Raw genomic sequence first — 22,498 nt, 5'->3', positions numbered from 1 at the left:
TCAATCACAAGTACAAAATTTCAGTCAACCCAAACTCACATTTGGAGACTTTGGCATAGAAGGAATGCTGCTCAAGTATGCCAAACAACTCATCTAAATGCTTCAAATGATCTTCCCATGTCTTACAATAAATCAGAATGTCATCAAAGAAAACCAAAACAAACTTCCTCTACTATAAAATGAATACCTGATTCATGCATGATTGAAAGGTTGTGGATGCATTGGTTAAGCCAAATGACATGACCCAGAACTCATAATGCCCACAATGACACCTAAAAGTTGTTTTGTGCACCTCCAACCCTTACCTTAATTTGATGGTACCTTGAACGCAAATCAATCTTGGAAAGATATTTTGCTCCATGAAGCTCATCAATCCTTGGTATAGGGTAATGATTCTTAATTGTCCTTTTGTTGAGTGTTCTATCATCGATACGCATCCCCATAGTTCCATCTTTCTTCATGACCAACACCACTGATGATGCAAAAGGGGTGGAGCTAGGCCTTATATGCCCCATATCCAATAGATCCTTGATTGCCTTTTCAATCTCTTCCTTATATACCTTAGAATGATGATATCGAGTGATCAAGATTGGTTTTGTTCCTTCCTCAAGCTCAATTATGTGTTGAAAACCACTATCTGGTGGTAGTCCAGGAGGAATTTCTTCGAAAACCTTGCTATGCTTGTTCAAAATAGACTGAACTTCCACATTGTAGGATCTCCCATGCACCTGCCCATGCTACTTAGTCTTTGTGAGAAGTTCATTCCATCCTCTTGGCTGAAACTACCATAGGTCCACTAATATATAAGCCATGTAGAACTATCTTCTTGCCATTGTGTTGGAATGAGAACTTTGTGGTTCAATAACTCTATTCTATTGAGAAACAAGGTGAAGAAAGCTTGCAATATTAACTTTCTTATGTGATTACAAATCTGAAAATATTACCAAATCTGAAACTAAATTTGAAATGAACATGTGATTGCACCATTCAACATAAATATAAAATCAATCATACCAAAAGCGACACCAAATTTACGTGGAGAAACCCTTTCAAGAAAAAAAATCCATCGGAGAACAAGGACAAGTATATAATTAATCTTCAAAAGAGAGACTATAGCAATAATACAGTTCACTTCACTTCTCCAAATGATCTCGGAACTACTTGGAAACCTCAAAGAAACTATGATGAAACAACTATGCCTTGGCTCATATTTATAGCCAAATGGGAGAGGAAAAAACTACTACTATTTTCTCAAAACAAGGGGCCAAAACCACTTGCCAAAAACCTACAGCTTGGAGAATGAATAGCCAAGAGGCATAGTAAAATAATAAAACTCTTCAAGCACTCCTATTTGTGCATCAAATCTAAAGCCACTTAGACTTTAGACATTCCAAGTGCTCTATAACTTCTGGTGACTGTTCAGATCCCCAACGAACACCTTTTCTCTTCCCAAACTTGGTCTCCTTATGCATGACCCTTCATGTCTCAATATGGACATGGAAAAGAGTGTATTTTGTCCATTTTATTTTATCTTCATTACCTCTTCACGTTCACCTCTTGAAAATGCAATTATAAATAGCCATAAAGTACAAACATTTAATAGTTTTCTCACATGACCTAGGGAACACTTTTCAAGGAACATGGAGACATATGAATGACTTAGGATTGCAAGGTTAGTGTCACCTTATCCTAACATTCTCCCACTTGACATTATATATTGCAATTAAATTCAAGCGATACATAGAATAAAATCATGTACTAAGATCAAGACACATGGCCTTCCTGCACCAAGAGAACTTTTCCATGGTCACTGGCTTCATGAGAGAAGCTGCAACATTATCCAAAGTGTTAACTTTCTCTATCAAGACCTTACCATTCTAAAACATGTCTTGCAAAAAGTAATATTGAACATCAACATGCTTAGTACGGGCATGATACATGGGATTCTTGGCCAAACATTTAGCACTCTAACTATGACATCCGATCCTCACAGTCTTGCAATCAAAACCAATGCCAATACCAAGTCTTTGCAATCATACTACCTCCTTAAAGACATGAGGAGAAGCCATATGCTTTGCTTCAGTGGTGGACAAATCAATTATGGGTTGCCTCTTACTCATCCAACTCATTACTCCTCCAAACAAAATAAATACATAGTCACTAGTGGACCTTCGACTATCCAAGTCTCCTGCCCAATCTGCATCAACAAATCCCTGCATGTCCAATGACTAAACCACATCATTAGTACAATGATAAACCAAATAATAATCATAAGTATCTCGCTTAACAAAAGTCCTGCTCTTTACCAAGATTAGACATAAACCTGCTCAAAACTCCTATTGCTTGGGTTGTAGCTAGACTATTGCCAATCATTGCATACATCAAACTCCCAACAGCACTAGCACAAGGAAACTTAGACATATCCTCATAAACACCATCACAATTGGAACACATGTCTAAACTCAACTTAGTACCAACCAAAAATGGAATATTAACTAGTTTACAGTCATGCATATTAAACCTTAGCAAAATAGTATCAACATACTTACTCTAACTTAACCAAAGTTTTATGTGAACCCGATCCCTATTGATCTCTATTCCAAGAATATATTTGCAGCCCCCAAGTCTTTCATATCAAATGTGCTAGAAAGTTGAGCCTTGAGTTCTCTAATCATCACCTTCTTGTTACCAATAAACATGTCATCAACATACAAGACAATGATTAGTATTTGATCATCAATAACCTTAATATAAGCACGATGATCCTCCTCACTCCTCATATAACCCAACTTCATTACAAAATTATCAAACTCCCAGTACCACATCATGGTTGACTGTTTCAAACCATACAAAGATCTCTTTACCCTGCAAACCAATTGTTCTTTCCATCAAGTTGTTGCATATAAATGTCCTCCTCAAGTCCCCATGCAAGAAAGCAATTTAACATCCATTTTCTCCATCTCAAAATCACAAGCAATACCAATAGACAATAAGAATCTAATAGAAGTCAATTTTGCAACAGGATAGAAAATTTCACCAAAAACAACTCCCTCTTTGGGAGTAGCCCTTGGCCACCAATCTGGCCTTGTACCACTCAAACCAACTATCTATTCCAAACTTCTTTTCAAATACCCACTTGCATCCAATGGGCTTCCTTCCTTTGGGAAAACTTACAAGATCCCAGACACTTGTCCAAGGCCATCATCTCCTCCTACATGGCCTGCATCTAAGAATCACGTTCCTCAAAAGAGCTAGCCTCCCTAAAAGATCTAGGTTCATCATTGACACTCGATAAAGAAAATATACAAAAGAAATCTAGTGGGCTATACCTATCAACTTGATTTTGTTGCCTTGTGGACCTTCTCAAGGTAGGAGTAATGGGCTCTACATATTCATCTTCCTCTGTGTGCTCATCTTGCACATCATTTGAACTATCCAAACCCTCTTCTTCTTCTCCATTCATAGATCCATCTAACTATTCTTCCACATGTGCATCTTCCTGCTTCTCAATCTTTGTTTTGATATGCAATGTCTTTGTCTTCTTTTTTGGTTGTTCTTCACCTGAGTAAGCTCTAAACTTCCTAAAATAACATCTCTAGAAAAGATCATTTTTTGGGTTAAAGGATTCCAAAGCTTATAACCTTTTACATTTTCACTGTAACCAACAAAGATGCATTTCTGAGCTTTTGGATCTAGTTTAGATCACTTCTCCTAAGGCACATGAACAATTGCCTCACAACCAAAGACCCTTAAGTATGCCACTGAAGTCTTTCTACCTGTCATGTCCCCTTTCTAGAGTGGACATCGGAGACGGAGGAGTTGGCCTATCATTGGAGTCTCGTAGGCTAGCAGAGGTTGATTGGGACTCATTCAGTGCATATAGTGATTGGATTTTGGCTTTACAGGCAGTTTGGAGCAGTTCCTAGATTTTAGGGGGTATCCCTAAATTTTAGGAGGTCGTGACAGTTGTCAGTCGTGAGGTTATTCATGACCTTTTAGATGGTTTCAGTTTCAGGAGATTTGGGTGTGTTTCCTAGTTTCTAGGAGCATCCCTAGATTTTAGGGATGAGACTGCCAGTTGATCCATGATTTCCGACTTCAGTCACAGACAGGTGGCAAATTCCGTTTCAGGTTTTTGGAGTCATTTGAGCCTTCTACAGCTATTTGGGATATATTTTTAATATATTTAAATATTTCTTAAGTTAGCGTTTAATTATTTAAATAAGGCTATGTTTATAGCCATTTTGGAGTGATAAGGGGTTTTTGGCCTCATCTGGATGCGTATCCCTTGGTGTGATAGCTCGTTGGAAAGGTCTTGGACTTTTCTAAATATTTCTCTTTTGACTCAGATCCTTTCGGTGAACGGATTTCTTTATATTTGAAAAAAGGTCATTTTCTATGCACTTGACAACTTAAAATGAGAAATATAACATTTTAACCCTAAACGCCCCATTGAGTCACTTTTAGGGTTTGAGCTTAGTGGGAAGGTGTTATAAGGAAGTTGAGACCTAATTCTTATTATCTTTTACACATTTTACATCTTGGATTTGAGATTTGGCTCTAGAAGAGCTTTTCAGCATCTGGGACGCCAACCCCAATGCCTTGCCTGTTTGGGACGTAGCCCCCAATACAGTGGTTTGGATTTGTTTGCAGCTATTAGCATCTTGGAGATTGTACGGCATTCTTTCTGGAGGTTCAGCAATTCTGACAGAGTTCAGCGTGGGGTTTGGGGTTTCTAACCAGTTGGGTGTACTTGGCAGCCGTACGGCTGTACCTGGCAGCCACTTTCCTTCCCACGTGCAACACTTGGAGGGCTGGAATCTTGCCACAACTTCATTCCTAGTTATGTTACTCTTTCAGCATCCAGGTTGGAATTATTCCTGATTGTAATTTTCCTGAAATTATTGGAAATCTTCATCTGGTCAAATATTTGATTTTATATTCAGAAATCTGCCTTGAATCGAATTTGTTTTGGCTGTATATGAACTTCATTTTCAGTACTTTGTTCATGTACTTGTACTTCATTATTTACTTGTTGAAAAATCATCAAAATACAAAAAGAATTCAACCCTTCTGCAACTTCTGTCTATTTCTGAAAGAAAATATTAATAAGCAGGAAAAATCAATTTAAATAAATAAAAATTACAGCAGATTGGTAAAAGAGATCCATCAGGGATCTTTCACTACCTATTCACACTTCCTGATGAGTTTTCTCAATAAGAGCTGAACAAGGAGATCTATTAATCAAATAACAAGCAATACCAACAACATCTGCCCAAAAGCATCTATCAAGTTTAGCGCCACTTAACATGCTCTTAGCTCTTTCCATTATGGTTAAGTTCATTAATTCTGCTACCCAATTTTGTTCAAGAGTGTAAGGAGTAGTCTTCTGCTAAACAATACCTACATGCTTACAAAACTCATCAAATTCCCTAAAACAATATTCACCCTCATTGTCAATCCTCAACACTTTTATCTTATAATCTGATTGCTTTTCCACTAAGGCTTTAAATTGCCTAAAATTAGTGAAGACTTTAGATTTAGAATGCCTAAGATAAATATAAGTGTATCAAAAGAAATCATCAATGAAGGAAACACAATACCGAGATTTGCCCAAAGAAACAACATCCACTGGACCGCACACATCCGAAAGAATGATTTCTAATGATCTCTTTGCCTTATAGATTCCTTTAGGAAATGATGATCTATTATGTTTACCAAACACACAATGCTCACAAAAATCATTTTTGCCAATAGAATAAATAAAGATTGTAAACCAACTTTTTATTTAGAATGGTCCTAAGACCTTTTCCACCAATGCGACCCAATCTCTAGTGCCACATCATACATGCATTTTTAGTGCTAGTTACATTGGCAAGGTTACAAAAAGTCGAGGCCTTAAGCCTAAAAAAAGTCCCTATTCAAGATCCTTTAGCTATCACCAAACTCCCTCTTACCAACCTGCAACCGGACTTCTCAAATGTCACACGCATTCCAGAATCATTTAACTTTGATACAAAATGAAGGTTTCTTGAAAGTCCTAGAATATGCTAAACATTATCAATGGTTTTTACTCTTCCATCACTAAAACACAACTTTACCTTTCCTTTACCAACAACCTTCTTCATACTATTGTCACCAAGGAAAACATCTCCCCTATCATATGCTTTGTAAGATGAAAACCACTCCTTCTGAGGAGTCATGTGGTATGACGCACCAAACTCAATAAGTCGAGCATCATCACTAATAGTGTTAGCAAAAATAAACAAAGCATCAAAATCATCATCGAAAGACTTTTTCGTGGAGGAAACAATATTCTTTTTCTCAACTCTACATTCCTTCTTCACATGCCCTCTCTTCTCACAATTCCAATACTTTACTCTTTTGGAGGTTTTTTTATCGTCCTTTAGACTTCTCCCTCTTTTAATCCCCTTTAGACCCTTTCTCTTTGAACCTTCCTTGCACATCCAAGGCATCTTGGGAGCCAACATTCATAGACTTTCTTCTCACCTCTTCTGAAAAAAGTATAACAATCAAGTTGTCCATCTTTAAATCTGTACTACCATTGCTAATTGCAACAATCAGATTTTCCCAAGATTCAAGTAAAGAGCAAAGAAACAAGATGTGTTTATCTACATCTTCTAATTTAGAATCTATTGATGCAAGCTGACTTATAATTAGATTAAAAGCATTCAAATGATTGGTAATAAATTCACCCTCTTTCATTTTCAAGGAATATAACCTTCTCTCGAGATATAACTTACTAGACAACTTTTAGATTGATAAATATCACCAATCCTCTTCCTCAACTTGTATACGAAGTCTTCTTCAAAGACATTCAAGAGAATGGAATCGGTAAGACACAACCAAATGGTTCCTAATGCCTTCTTGTCCAATTTCATCCAAGCATCATCCAACAAATTAGAGTCCTCTGGTTTCTTTTCATGTGAAACCGGCAACCACTAATCTCTTTCTTCCAAAAGATCTTCCATCTTTTGTTTCCACATCTCGTAGCCAGTGCCATTGAATTTCTAATATCATGCAAGAAGTAGAAGCCATGGCTCTCCATCCTTTTCTCAAATCTGCAAAACGACACAACAAAAGCTCCCACTACAGCAAAAAACATTCAACACTTAAAAAGAAAGGTGAAAAAAGCTTGCAATATTAACTTTCTTATGTAATTAGGAATCTGAAAAGATTGCCAAATCCGAAATGAAGATGTGATTGCACCATTCAACATAACTACAAAATCAATTATACCAAAAGAGACAACAAATTTATGTGGAGAAACCCTTTCAAGAAAAAAGCTCCACCAAAGAACAAGAGCAAGTATATTATGAATAATCAAAAGAGAGACTAGCAATAATACATTTCACTTCTCCAAATGATCCCAAAACTACTTGAAACCTCAAAGAAACTATGATGAAACAACCATGTCTTGGCTCCAATATAGAGCCAAATAGGAGATAAAAAAACTATTGCTGTTTTCTCAAAACAAGGGGCTAAAATGTTTGCCAAAAACCCATGCCTTTGCTTTGATTTACAGCCAAACAGGTGATAAAAAACTATTGCTATTTTCCCAAAACAAAGGGCCAAAATGCTTGCCAAAAACCCATGCCTTGGAGAAACAATAGCCAAGAGGCATAATAAAATAATAAAACTCTTCAAGTGACTCCTCTTTGGGTGCCAAACCCAAAGCCACTTAGACTTTAGACATTTTGAGTTCTCTATAACTTCTAGTGACTATTTGAATCCCCAAATGGACAACTTTTCTCTTGCCAGACTTGATCTCCTTATGCATGACCCTTCATGTCTCAATATGGACGTGGGAAAGAGTGTATTTTTTCCATTTTAATTTATCTTTATCACCTTTTCATGTTTACCTCTTGAAAATGCAATTACAAATAGCCATTCAGTACAAATAGTTAATATTTCTCATGTCCTAGGAAAACTTTCCAAGAAACATGGAGACATATGAATGGCTTAGGATTGCAATGATAATATCACCTTATCCTAACATATTCATATTTATCAAAATAGTGTAACCATTGAACTCCTAGAACCACTTTCATATCCCCCATGCTAATAATAGAAATCATCCTTCATTTTATACTCTCCCATTGTCAACTCCATTTGTGGAATCTTCTTAGTATAGGAAAGAATTGACAAACTGGCGACTTTAACATCAAACACCTCAAAATCCTTTATCTTTAATCCCAATCTATTCACTAATTATTCATCAATGTAATTATGAGTAGCCCCACTATCAATAAGAATTGCTACCTTTTGTCCTTTCAAGACTCCTCTAACACAGAAAGCACTATATTGTGGTGCTCTGAAGAGTGTTTCAAGTGTACCTTTTGAACAATCTCCTCCTCGGTGCTCATGCTCCATTTCTTCTACCTCTTTTTCGGGTTCAGCTTCATCACTTTTTGTATCTTCATCAGAGACTACCTCTATGTAATACATTTTCCCTTTACCCAAACACCTATGCCTTGGTCCTTGTTGGTGTATGTTTCATCATTCACCGAACATTAGAATAAAATGTTAGGGACATTCTACCCTCTTGATCAAAATCGCTACGTATGCCAAGATTGCACGAGAAAGACCACACGGCAACTCCAAGGTTTATATATGCGAACAAGCGACTTTATGTTGGGTAGCTTCGTTGGTCATGTATGCTGAAATACAAGGGGGGCTTACGTTCAAATATATCATTCACAAGCTACGACTTAGACAAATTTAACAATAACTGCTCTCTTTTTATTTTTTGGGGGGATTTTCAGATTTAGATTTCCTCAAAAAAAAAGGATAAAAGGATAAGGGTTTAGAGGTTCTACTCAACTCCTAGGAAATACAAGAGACGGTGTTGATTAAGACAACTAGACAAAGCAGGGTGCAATCTTCAAAGGTTTGTGTTTGTAATTTTCACATCTGAAGTAAATACCATCAATCTGAACAATATATACTTAGATAGAAGTTAAGCGCCCACATAAACAAGCTCAAGCTAACTTTGCACGATGAATGAAAATCATCCACTCATCAAAAGTATGAGCAAATAGCTTTATCTTGAAACAACACTCATCAAATCTCGCATTTCAATTAACAACTTTAAGCAGATTCTAATCTATTGTGTTGAAGAAAATGTAAACCATGCCAATCACTTAGACAATAGAAATTACAAAGCCTATAAGCACATAAGCAATTTTATTATCAATGTGACCTCTTGCAACAATTTATCAAAAACCTCACACCCTCCAAATGAGAGGAGGAAACCTTATATAGGCACCCAAAAGTTTTGAACGGCCAAGATCGAACATTGATCAAGGGCCCAGATCGAAGAATCAAAACCCTAATTAGGGTTTCCCACAACTCAACTAGTTAGAACTAAAGAGAACAAGACGTGTCACAAGAAGCTATGTTCAAGGAAGGGTGCGTCCACTTTCCTTTTCGAAAGCTGTAAATTCAATGAATCTGGACACAAGTGGCTCTAAATTTTAAAAAATCAGATTTATACAGTAAACTTGTATCAGATTTATATGAATATATTAATCAATGGATAGATTATATTAATCTATTTGAATTACTGCTGAATAATTACAAACTTTGATTTGTCATACACATATATATACAATGCACTGTGTATTAGTAATAACAACTGCTGTATATATTTTATATTTATCTGAATCTGTCGATCTACTATTGTAGTTCAGTCTGTGTATATATAAGTGCTTGACTAAAGACTATAATCAAATTCTTGTATGGAATAGTTCAGGAACTGATTCAATGAATTCTGATTTGAGAATAATCCAATATGTATGTGCTATGAATGCTTGATCCTTTATTAGTCCGTTCAAAATATTTGATCTTTGTTACTTCGATCTGCACATAAGATCAATGTTTGTTGTGAGAGAAGAGTCTGAAGGTTTTTATATTATCAAGGTAGTAATTCTGCATATTCTTTTCTTATATTCTATCCATCACTTTCAATGTAACTCGAATCAAATTTATGTATGATATCGGGTTACCTCTTAGAAGATCGTCTCCTTTTTTCCAAAAGACACAACCAAACCGATTCATAATAGAATCGTGTTTATGCACAAACCGATTCAATTATGATCGGTTATTCAAAATAGATAAGATAATAGTTAGTAACCATTAATTAACTAATTTCTAGATATATAAATTAAACAATTCAATTTAGATAATCAATTAGATAAATGTGATTAGGAATTAAATAAATAAACAATTTTATTTACTTTGATAAAAAACTAATCTAAACAAGAAAAAATATATAAGACTAAAGTAATTATAAATTACAAATGTCAAAGGCCGATTAGACCAATTTGACATTTGTTTTTATCTACATAAGATAATTTAGGAATTAACACTCCCTATTTATCTATGTAGATAAAAGCAAGGCAACAATTCATGTTTCATGATTTGCCATGGACTCACTCAACATGGTGAAATCAAGATTAGACTCTAATTCATCATGGACTCACTCAACATGATGTTATGCATAAGTACTCAATTTGTGGAATCTCTCAACGCAAGGAGTTAAGCCAAGGAATCTCTCAACATGGCTTGTCATGGACTCTCTCAACATGACTTTTGCACCAGAGTTGTCATGGGCTCACTCAACATGACAAGGATGAAGGAAAGAACACGTTCATACCTTGAGGATTTATCGAAGACGAGACTCCCTCTCAACATGAGCATCATTCTCTACAATCCCAAGCTTGTCTCTAAAGTACACAAATTTTGCTCTAGCAAGAGGCTTGGTGAGGATGTCGGTTGTCTGTTCATCAGTTCTAATGTACTTGAGTTGAATAGCATTCCTTTGAACCATGTCTCTTATATAGTGATACTGAATTTCAACATGTTTTGTCTTGTCATGGAACACAAGGTTTATAGAAAGTTTTACACAGCTTTGATTGTCACAATGAATAGTTGAAGGAGTTACAAGTTCACCAATAGTAGCTTTCTTAGCCACACTACTTCTCGGACTGCCATACATGCTGCTATATATTCTGCTTCGGCTGTGCTAAGTGCTACAGAGGATTGTTTTCTACTACACCAGGAGATGACAGCTGATCCTAAATTGAAGCAACATCCGGAAGTGCTTTTTCGGTCAGTTACACTTCCAACCCAATCTGAGTCAGAGTAACCTTGTAGATCTAGATCCACATTGCGTGAATACTTCAATCCATAACCAATTGTACCTCATAGATATCTTAAGATGTGTTTGGCTGCAACTAAGTGTATGTGCCTTGGTTCATTCATGAATTGACTGAGTGCACTTACAACATAACAAATGTTCGGTCTTGTGTTTACAAGGTACATCAAGGATCCAATTAATTGCCTGTATAAGGTAGGGTCAACTAGATCTGAATTAGTAGTTGATTCTCTTAACTTCCTTAGATTGGTCTCCATGGGTGTTGACATAGACTTGCAATCTAGCATACCGAATCTTTTCAAGATGTCAATAGTATACTTTCCTTGACTGAGAATGATTTCATTTGATTTTTGCCATATTTCCAATCCTAGAAAATAATGCATAGCACCTAGATCCTTCAATTCGAATTCTGATGCTAGTTCTTTCTTGCATTTGATGATAAGATGCTCTTCACCGGTAAGGAATAAATCATCCACATAGAGGACTAGAATCGGAGCTTCACCATTAGCTATTTTAAGATATAAAATTGAATCAGCATCACTTTTACTAAATCCTAAGCTTAATAAATAACGATTAATTCTTTCATACTAGGCTCGAGGAGCTTGTGTAAGACCATAGAGAGCTTTCTTTAGCCTGCATACATGGGTATCCTTTTCATGGACTATAAAGCCTTCAGGTTGTTCGATATAAACTACTTCTTCAATTGTTCCATTTAAGAATGCAGTTTTCACATCCATTTGATGTAGTTTCCATTACTTGGCTGCAGTAATTGCAATAATGGTTCTAATAGATGTATAACGAGCTACAAGTGCAAATGTTTCTTCATAATCAATGCCTTCTTTTTGTGAGAATCCTCTGGCTACAAATCTGGCTTTGTATTTTTCAATGCTACCATCTGCAGCATGTTTTATTTTGAATAACCATTTTGAAGAAACAACGGATTTCTCTTTGGGTCTTGGAACAATGTCCCAAACATCATTTTTCATGATGGATTGGTATTCTTCAATCATTGCATCTTTCCAAACTTGTTGTTTTTCTACTTCTTCAACTGTAGTAGGTTCTGAATCAATGATGTTGCTCATTAATGCCACGTAATTGGAGAATTTGTGTGGTCTTTTGCTTTCTCTAAAGGTACCTTTGGGAGCAGCAAATTTTTCAGCTTCTTGCATTGTTTTTCTGGCCCATAGTGGTCTCTTTCAATTCACTATAATATCTCTAGGACCATCGGTGGTGTCCAGTGGTTCAGTTGGTTCATTATCTTCTGGTATCTCAGTAATCTCCCTCTGAGGCTGAAGGGAGGGATCAACTTCCATGTCTTGAGGAGGTTCTGATTCTTCATCTTCAACTTCCATATGATATCCTTTTGATCTTTTGAAAGCAGTGTCCTCTTCAAAGATCACATCTCTACTAACCTCGATTTGCTTTTGTCCAAGGATGTAGATTCTATAGGCTTTGGATGACTCACTATAACCTACAAAAATTCCTCTTTCGCCTGAGGGTTCAAGTTTAGTTCTTTTCTCTTTGGGTATATTGATGTAGACAGGGCATCCAAATATCCTAAGGTGACTTACTTCAGGTTTTACACCTGTGAAGGCTTCTTCGGGAGTCATGTTTTGTAGGATATGGTGTGGGCTTCTATTTTGGACATAAACAGCAGTTTTTGGAGGCTTCTGCCCATAGGGAGATTTGAAGGTTTTGATCATGCAACATAGCTTTTGCTGCTTCTCCAATGGTTCTATTTTTTCTTTCCGCCACCTTGTTTTGTTGAGGGTTGTAAGGGACACTAAATTCTCTTTTGATTCCTGCCTCCATACAAAAATTGTGAAAGTTCTTGGTATAATCTCCACCATTGTCCGATCTTAGGATCTTAATTCTTTTCCCAGTAATATTTTCAACTAAAGATTTAAATTCTTTAAACCTATTTAGGACTTCTTCTGACTCTTTAGACTTTAGGAAGTAGATCCAAGTCTTCCTAGAGTAATCATCAATAAAAGTTACATAGTACAAAAATCCACTTTGGGATGGCATAGACATAGGTATTTAAAATTTCTTTAGATCTATTTTCACTACTAGGAAAAGGACGTTTTATATTCTTCCCTAAAGCACAACCTTTGCAAGTACCTTCTTTTTCATTGTGGAGATGAGGAATGCCTTTGACCATTTTTTTCATGTAGGGTAGTACCTTATAGTGCAAATGGGCAAGTCTTTTGTGTCGTAGTTCATTTGGATTTGGAGACTCTGTCATCAAAGCTTGAGTGATAATGGTGGAAAGTTTGTACAAACTTTCATATCTATGTCCGATTTCACGTGCCTTCTTGATATGAGAATTCTTGGGCCAAGCAATTACTTTTCCTTTAGAAAATGCAACTTCATAGCCTTTGTCTTCTAGTGCTGAAACTGATACAGGATTCCTTTTAATCCCAGGTACATATAATACATCACTCAATTGAAGTGACATGCCGGATTCTAATTTCAAGTGAGCAATGCCTGAACCTCTTACTGGATAACTAGCATCATCTCCAATAGTTACTTCAAGATTGATTGATCTTTCAATCAAGTTGGAGAGATTGCTTCTAAATCTTGTGATATGTCTAAAGGCTCCACTATCAATTAATCAGGTGGTGCTGTTGTTCAAGGTATTGCTTGATAATGCAGAAATAAATAGAAAGTCTTTGTCTTCAGGTGTTTCATCGTGAACATCAATAGTAGAGGCTTGCTGATTGAATTTGGATCTGAAGTCCCTGGCATAATGTCCTAGTTTTGCACATCTAAAACATTTTTGATTTTACATAGATATGTCTTCTCATAAGATTTAGGATTTGAATTTGTCCTTTGGTCTCTCTTTCTTTTGAAGTTTCTTCTTCTACCAAATCTTCCCTTTCTTCCTGAGGTTTTAGAAGCTAGTACTTGGTTTTCCTCATTGTAAGAGTTTGATTCAATTCCTCTAGCAGCCAACCTAGATTCTTCGTGTAAGCAATCTGCTCTTAGTCTATCAAATTTTGGTAGTTTGGATCTTGCGCTGATTCCTTGGATAAATGATTCCCATGAGGATGGAAGTCCATTTAGGGCCAACATAGTTAATTCCTTACTATCAATGACATATCCAATAGAAGATAGTTGGTCTCTTGATTCAGTGATTTTTAAGAAGTAAGATGTGATGGATTCTTCCTTTGTCATCTTAATGTGATGAAGTTTTTGTTTTAAGGCCAATGCCCTGCTGGTATTATTTATTTCATACATTTGCTCCAACGTTTTGTACATTTCTTTTGCCATTGATAATCTGGAAATAATGGGAACAATGTGATCTTTTACTGAATCTACTAAGAGTTGCTTTGCCTTAATGATGTCTTTCTTCCATTGAGATAATATATCAGCATCATCAGTTTCAGGTGGATCATTCTTTATGAAATCTGCTAGTTCATTTTCTTCTGAAGTAAGCATCACTCTAAATTTCCATTAGGTAAAATTTGATGCTCCATCAAGCCTGTCCTCCACTTTCAAACCGGTCACCATATTGATGTTTTAATCTGATAATTTACTGATTAAAAACAAATCTGATTTTAGGATCTTTAATTTAGACCAGCTCTTATACCATGTAAATTTTAAAAAATCAGATTTATACAGTAAACTTGTATCAGATTTATATGAATATATTAATCAATGTATAGATTATATGAATCTATTTGAATTACTGCTGAATAATTACAAACTTTAATTTGTCACAGTAAACTTGTATCAGATTTATATGAATATATTAATCAATGTATAGATTATATTAATCTATTTGAATTACTGCAGAATAATTACAAACTTTAATTTGTCATACACATATATATTCATGCACTGTGTATTAGTAATTTAGTAATAACAACTGCTGTATATATTCTATATTAATCTGAATCTGTCGATCTGCTATTGTAGTTCAGTCTATGTATATATAAGTGCTTGACTAAAGACTTTAATCAAATTCTTGTATGGAATAGTTCAGGAACTGATTCAATGAATTCTGATCTGAGAATAATCCAGTCTGTATGTGCTATGAATGCTTGATCCTTTATTAGTCCGTTCAAAATATTCGATCTTTGTTACTTCGATCTGCACATAAGATCAATGTTCGTTGTGAGAGAAGAGTCTGAAGGTTTTTATATCAGCGAGATAGTAATTTTGTGTATTCTTTTCTTATATTCTATCCATCACTTTTCAATGTAACTCGAATCATACTTATGTACGATATCGGGTTACCTTTTAGAAGATCATCTCCTTTTTCCAAAAGACACAACCAAACCGATTCATAATAGAATCGTGTTTATGCACAGACCGATTCAATTATGATCGGTTATTCAAAATAGATAAGATGATAGTTAGTAACCATTAATTAACTAATTTCTAGATATATAAATTAAACAAATTCAATTTAGATAATCAATTAGATGAATGTGATTAGGAATTAAATAAATAAACAATTTTATTTACTAAGATAAAAAACTAATCTAAACAAGAAAAATATATAAGAATAAAGTAATTATAAATTACAAATGTCAAAGGCCGATTAGGCCAATTCGACATTTGTTTTTATCTACATAAGATAATTTAGGAATTAACAGTGGCCTAACCTCCTCCATGGTGACATGTGGCAAGCTACTAATCTGGTAATCAACCATATCCATCTCATCGGTACATGTGGCGAAAGTGCCCTCCCAGTCAACAGCCTGTGCTAAGAAGTTTTCATCAATGAGCAAAAAGCTTGAAACTCTGGTCAGATCATCTCTGAGAATCGGCCCTATGGAATTGAAGAAATTCCCCTGAATTATGGCCTTCAGATTCTTTGCACGTAGATCCTTTTCACGCACCCCATCCTGCCTTAGCACCTTAGCTGCTACGAGGAAGACCCTGTCCTAAATTCCCCAGATGATTTTCCCTACCTCCACACACTTGGCCTCTATTTTCTTCAGAGATTCAACTCTGGTAGTCAAGGCAAAATACAAAGTGTTAAAATCATATATGTCACCAGCTTGGATCACCCCACCATCAACTAAATCTTGCTTAGGAAGCCCTCTCATGGCCTTCAAGCACGGAATTATCCTATTTTGTATGTCCTCAAGATCTTCCTAGGTTTCGGATACATCCTAGATTCTGCTCAAGAAAGAAGAGGTGGAATCATATGCTGATACTAAATTTTTAACCAGTACATCAGCATGTTTTGTGGCATTTGAGGTCCATCCTTTAGCCTCTTTGAAAGTTGTTCTCACATCCTCATAGTCCTTCATGGATTCCTGTGGAACGAGCAAGCGTGGAGCAACTGCTACCTCCTCCCGATCAATGGGGTTTGTCAAATGTTGGACATACCTCCTCCACTGCTCATTTTCAGCTTTCAGCCTCTTCCTTTTCTCAATTTCCTCATTCAACCTCTCCTTGAGAGTATTGCAGGAATCATCAAATTCTTGGACTTCCTGAACTTTGGTAGTCTTACCCAAGCTTATGGTGGTCACTTCATACTCTTCAGGAGTAATATCCCCCTGAGCTTTATCAACTTTTGGTACTGCCACCTGGACGAATCTGAACCCTGCACTGCTCCTTTGAATCAAGGAAAACTTTTTGGCTGGTTTGGATGGCTTCTTTTCATTTGGTTTATTTAACTCAACCAAGAGTGTTGTTGTATTATCCTCCTGATGAACTTCTTTAGGTACTTTGACCTTCATTCTTTCTTTCAACCAATCAGGGATGGTTGATTGCTCCATGCCACTGTGGTCAAAATCATCAACTATTCCTTTTAGTGCAAAGATTATGCCATCTAGGAATCCTCCCTCAGGTTCAGGGTTCTTTGTTTCTACAACTTTGGGGTGAACTGGTTCTTGATTCAACTCCTCAATGATAGGAGAAGGAATCTCCATCTCATTGCCTCCCATCTCATTGTCTAGTTCTTGTTCATCAATTGAAAGTTTGACTGGAGCTGTAGATGAAGCGTTGATAGTTGAGTGGCCTTCATTAGACTTTTGTCACCTATTTACATCTTCTTCACTGGCAACTTTCTTTCCTTTCGCCTTTACTAAATTCTCAGTTGGCTCTTTTCTCTTCCTCGAACCTACACTCTCTGGGCCTTTGGGATTGCTAGACGTCCTACCATGATTTGAAGACAAGGACTCATCAGTACCCATGAGATCATAAGTGAAGGAGACATTCTTCACTTTTAGCTCTTTTGTTTTCTGAGCTGCCCACCATTTTGAATATTCAATCACGGGTCTCATTAGGTCACCCAAGTTGGCTCTATCAGAATCTGACCAATCTACTAAGGCAAGAGGTTCATTCTTCAAGTTAGCATAGTGTGGTTGTTCATACTCACCATCTTCTTCAATCTGATTTGCAACTCGGAAAACTTCGGATGATCTGATCACACTGAGTGGAATTCTGGACCTTAATCTCTTCCTTACTTCGAAGTTGTCTGCAGCATTAGCCCAATAGTCTTCAAGGTCCGGCCTGTGCTCAAACTTTACTCCATTCACCATTCACCATTCCCATTCGGTGAAAAGGATCAAAATAACTCCTAGCTTGATAATGCAGGAATGGCTACCTTTGAATTTCCTTGTCCACATGTGTAGCAGCCTGAGCAAATGGGCAAGACTCCAACACATTTCCAATATTGAGGGGAAAAGATGCTCCTGTCTTCTGCTTAACCCTTTGTACAATCATGAAAGTTTCTAGTTGTCTTACCACTTCGAGCAAAATCATCCTATTCATAGGATACATAGGGACTCTATATGGAGCACTGGCAAATCCTTGGATTCGCAAATATGTAAATCTAAGGATATTGGATATACCAATATCTGAATCTGCTAATCAAATCCTTCGACTCCTAAGAGAGTCTCTGATGTAGGCCTCCCTGAAGGGTCCTTGTGAATGTGCATGAGAAAGGCGTCATTGACCCTTTTAAATTGGTATTTCTCCTCTAGGTGCAATTGTGGATAGCAATCGTATACACTAAACTAGTTCTCCTTGTTCCCCACCATCCCTCTGCAAACTAGGCCTCTGTATCTGTAAGTTCTGGCCAATGAATATATCAGGTAGGAACTCATGTAGAAGGTCCTATTCTTCTCCAAGTTTCTAAGTTGATCGTAAAGGTTATCACTGACAATCTTGGCCCAATTAATCATCTTTACACCTGCTGTAATTTCATGGATGAAGTAGTACATCCATGGTTCAAATGGAGCACTCTGCTGGCTTCCCATAACTCTATTCAGCAAAACAATAAGATCACCATAGTCTTCTTTGATTTAGGGTCTGAGGAGAGTCTTGGGCATCTTTGACACACTTTTCCTTGGCTTTTCCAACCATGAATGGTTGATATTAGCTTCATATTCTTCAGTGTTGTCCTCATATAATTTAGTTGCCTCCTCCCTTGTTTTGTAGACTGTGTTGTGGTATTCAGGAATACTGAAGGCTTCTCTTATTGCCGCTTCTCCTAAATTGGCCAACACTCCCATCCGGAGCTACAATCTCTCTCTCCAAGGGGTTGTAGTGTTTGAAACACTTAGCAATCAGCTCATTACATTGGACTGCCGGAAGGAATCCAGCAGCCTGTACTATCCCATTTCTCAACATTCTTCGAGCAATCAGAGTGGGTAATTGCTCATCTAGACCGTGCATCCTTTTCTTGAACTCTCGGAGGTTGATATGTCCAAGGTTGGTGTTTCCAACCTTCTTCCATTTTGAATTCATCTTGGATTCTGGAGGAGAATCACTGTCTACTTTGAATTTCATCTGGACTTTCCTTGATGATCCGGCTTCCAAGATCATCCAAAACCTACAAAAATCAAAAAAATTAAGTTAAAATCTTCATTTTGAGTGTGTACTTAGAGGTTCTGATGACTAAATGAACCCTGATTTTTCAATTCATTCAACACTTAAGAGTTTGGATAGGTTTTCAACACTTAGTTTTTCTAAAAATTCTTAAGAAAACCTCGAAATGTGGATTAACTTGAAAACTTTGAGACTGATTTTAATCAAAATCAGACCTGAAAATGAAAACTTAAGTCCCAAATTCCACTAAGTAAACATTAAAATCAGATTCAAAGGGCAGAAAATGAGAGAGTAAGAAAGGAAATTGTAACAAATGAGTTCTTCCTCTGCAAAAAACTTCGAAAAATCAGGTCTACGACCCTGAGAATCTGTCTTGAAAACTCATTTCACCTTCAAAATATAAACAAGAAAGAAGAAAGAAGGTGCTGTTTGTCTCAGAAAATCAGAAGTTGCACTTGAAATGTCCTTGAAAACCTTTGAAATCCTCTTCAAATCTGTGTAAAACCTCTCCAAAGTTGTTGAAAACCCTTGAAACTTGCCAAGAAAACTTCTCAAAATTCCCCTTAAGTTCGAACTTCATCATGAATGAAATGAATGAATGAATGGCTATTTGTATAAACCCTCAAGCAGTTCGAATTTTCCAATTAGAAACACAGCTAGTCATTCCAAATTCGAATTAGTTTTGTTTCCAATTTTGCATCAGTCTTTGAATGCGAAAAGAAAGTTACCATTTTCATTTTCAGTTGAGCTCAATCTCTTTGGGAAAGTTTTAATTTCGAATTTCAGTTCAATAAGAAAGTTTGTAATCTGAGTTTGAGTTCATAAATCGAACTCCATCTTTGTTTCTCTTACAATTTTAAAAACTTTCTAAAAACTCTTTTCTTTCCCCTAGTTCGAACTTAGGCAGATTTTTTTTTACAGCAAGGCAGATTTTGTCAATCTTTCCATATTCAAATTTCTTCCCTTAGCAAGGGATTTTAGTATGTTTCCTTAGGCGGACTTGGAGAGATCCATTCCATGTTGCAAGTGATTTTCTCTTTCATGAGGTCGGACTTTGTAAGATTCTTTCCCATCTTTCACAAAGTGGGTGGACTTTAGAGGCTTTGCTTCCTAGGTAAGTCGGAGTCCATGGAATCTTTTCCATTTGTGAGCGGACTTGGCAAAGGTTGTTCACATCTTGCTTGTTATCTCTTTAACCTTTAGGTGGACTTTGTAGATTGTATTCCACATAAGGGCGAACTTCATATGTTTCTTTCCCTCTCCACAAAACACTCTATCTTTGCTAGGCGGACTTCATGTGACTTATTCCACATAAGGGTGGACTTGAGCAAGACCTTGACCATGCTCTATTTTCTCCAAGGCGGACTTGAACATCTTCATTCCCCTAGCTCGTGCATCTCTAGGCAGACTTTGTGAAAGACTTTCCTCATAAGGGCAGACTTTATGAAACATCATCTCCATGAAAAGCACATTTGAAATCCTTCACATCTTATCCAATTTTGCTCCAATGAACTTGAAATTTCAAAATCATCCATTACTATGCCCTTGAATCCTTTCGAACTCCACAAATTTAGGAACTTGACTTTTGAATCAAATTTGAATTTTGAACAAGATTTTCAATCATTTTCACCAAAATTTGAGTCAGAAGTGCAAACCCTAGATCTCCTTTCCAAAAGCAAGAATAGGAAAAATTTTCTAAAAATAGCCATTTTGGGCATCGTGCTTAAAGTGCCAAAAATGAAACTTCCTAAAAAATAGGAAAAAGAGAAAAAAGCAAAACTTTCCAAAAATAGAAAGTTGTCCAAATTGACCCAAATCAATTGCAATCTTTGTCCTTCGGACTTTCTAGGCACGCTAAGGGTGTCAGGACTCTGTTTTAACCATGGCTTGCTCAACTGACGTATGACTCTCTAAAACTTGGATCTTTCAAAATTGACAAAATTGGGGTCGAGAGGTTGCAAGGCTCTAACAAAACCCTAGAAAGCAAAAAGGAGGGGGGTCCACATTCTCAATGGGGTGATGTGTGAAAAAGGTCACAACAGTCACCAAGGCTCTTGACATGTAGAACATAGATGTTTCCTTTGTAGCTCATTCTTGGACACCTCTTCTTGACTTGGATTGGAGGGTGATGTCTTGGGAAGTGTGTAATATCCCCACTTTGAAATAGAATTTAAATAATAAATGATAATAATAAAATTAAAATATAAAATGATATAATTAAATATGATTAATTAAAAATTAATTAAGTTAATGAAAAGTCAAAAGACATGAAAGGAAAAGTTGTGACTCCCTCAACAATGATATATAAAAAGGAGAAGAAGACCTCATTTGAGAGGTGGGATAATTTGGAAATGAGAAGTGCAGATCTGATTTAAATAATAAGTGCAGATCTGATTTAAATAATAAGTGCAGATCTGATTATGAAAGGTTGTGTCCCTTTCAAATGGTAGAAATAATGAAGAGTTGCACTCTTTCAAAGGGTGCTAATGGTGAAAGGGTATGTCTCTTGCCAAAGGGCATACATGATGAAGAGGTGTGACCTCTCCCTCAAATTGAGAGATATAAAGGGAAGGAATCAAAAGCATCTAGTGACATCACCATTGATAAGATCAGATCAGAATTGTTATCAAGTTACAAGAAGTAACATTTGAGTTCTTTGTGGTATGCCTCCCAATCTACAGGCAACATCTACAGTGCGAACTTCAACCGCAAGCTACAATCTGCGTACAGGTAAGAGGGGTTAAGAAGTCTTAAGGTATATATGTGTGTGGACGTGTGTGCCACACATACACATATATATTAATGCATTTTTATGAATACATATATCTCTAATCATTACTTATATGAATGTAGCAATAAAGATAGGTATCTATGTAGAATATGTATGTATATTTAGGATCATTAGAAAGATTAAAGAATATGTAAATGAAGACGTAAATTATGGAATGGAAAACAGTAATGAATTATAAAATGTAATATTAATGTGATTATATGATGGAGGCTATAGGGAAGAAATTCCCTTAGCCTAATGGAGGGATTATGATAATCCCTGGTAGGCAGTATATACTGAATATCTATATGCATATATGTATGGCTAGGTTGACAAAGTTCATCCAAGAAGAGACGGATCTAGCCGGTCCTCTCTGGTAGACTTGGATGATGAGATGCATCATCCAAGGCAAGGAATTGATCATATATGATGGTCTTCCTTGGTATGACTTGGGTGTAAGAAATTACATCCAAGACAGGAATCGAATTAACCTTTGATTTCCTGGATGGCTTGGGTGTAAGAAATTACATCCAAGACAGTAATCGAATTAGCCTTCGATTACCTGGATGGCTTGGGTGTAAGAAATTACATCCAAGACAGGAATCGAATTAACCTTCGATTTTTTGATATGGCTTGGAACCAAGATGGGTTCCAAGAAGGCGAGCTCCACAGCCGCCTAAGGACATATCCTAGTGTTGCACTTGTATCCTTTTTAAGAATTGAAATTAGTGTTACTTAAGTAATTGAACTTTAAT

General features: G+C 36.5%; 1 protein-coding gene across 3 annotated transcripts in view; it reads right to left on the bottom strand.

Moving 5' to 3' along the window:
- The window catches only part of LOC131047800 (uncharacterized), a 127,274-nt gene that overhangs the window by 95,423 nt on the left and 9,353 nt on the right, over positions 1–22,498 (bottom strand). The window lies entirely within an intron of this gene.

Source organism: Cryptomeria japonica, chromosome 8 (assembly GCF_030272615.1).
Source record: "Cryptomeria japonica chromosome 8, Sugi_1.0, whole genome shotgun sequence".
Lineage (NCBI taxonomy): Eukaryota > Viridiplantae > Streptophyta > Pinopsida > Cupressales > Cupressaceae > Cryptomeria > Cryptomeria japonica.
This window is presented reverse-complemented; position numbering and strand designations above follow the sequence as displayed.